Below are 978 nucleotides of genomic sequence, written 5' to 3'. Positions count from 1 at the left end.
ATAAAAAATATAAAAGGGGGCAGGGGAGATGGCTCAGTGGAATAAGCGCTTCCCTGGCAAGCACAAGGGTCTGAGTTCAATCCCCGGTTCCACAAAAAAAAAAGTAAATAAACAAATAAAGAATCCAAATACATGGCATCTATCCACTAGGAGGCTACATGACAATAGTTTGAGGAATTTGGTGTAAATATGAAAAAATTGAGTTTACACTCCCCAAATAGAGACATGCTAAAGAAATAGTTGGGGACAAGAATTACTAATTTTTTTTTCCAAGATTTTCAAATCAAAAGAAGAAAAGGTTACACACAGTTTCTTTTGCATCATTTTCTGGAGGGTATTCATTGTGGATTTTGCAAATCAGTGCCACCATTGGATATGATGGAAGAACGGGTCAATAACTTTTCTTCATAGTTTCTACTAGCTGTAATTAATAAAACATTGGAAGAAGTAAGGGATTTAGACTCACTAGAGGCTTAGAAGAGTACTAAATAGTAATAGAAGGATGGGCATAAGAGACAGTATGAGGAGAATCGGGCCAGGGAGATAGCTCAGGAGAATAAATGCTTGCCTGGCAAGCACAGGGTCTTGAGTTCAATGCCCAGTATTGAAAAAAAAATCAAAAAGATACTAGTCGATCTATCTCTGTTACAGTGGAACTGATGGAGGAGTCATCCAAGATGAGCCTAATATTCAGATCTGGGTGGCTGGTTTATTAAAGGAAATGTAATTGATAAATGGTAAGGGCGTAGGGCAGGAGGAACGGATCTCCATGCCTTCTGTGCCTTGCTACTTCCCAAGTTTCCAGTGAATTTTTACAATTGTCTTTAACAATGGAACAATTTGCTACCCTGCCTGCTTTGGTCCAGCAAACCCTGTTAGAGAGATAAAGGATTCCAGAGAGACAGAATGTCTTTGTCAGAGAGCCAGGGTCTCACCAGAATGAAGTGATGCCCCGACTGACTCAAAACCCTAAATGTC

This window comes from Octodon degus, unplaced genomic scaffold (assembly GCF_000260255.1).
Source record: "Octodon degus isolate 3935 unplaced genomic scaffold, OctDeg1.0 scaffold00170, whole genome shotgun sequence".
Taxonomy (NCBI): domain Eukaryota; kingdom Metazoa; phylum Chordata; class Mammalia; order Rodentia; family Octodontidae; genus Octodon; species Octodon degus.
The sequence above is the reverse complement of the archived record's forward strand: the minus strand, read 5'-3'. Positions refer to the sequence as shown.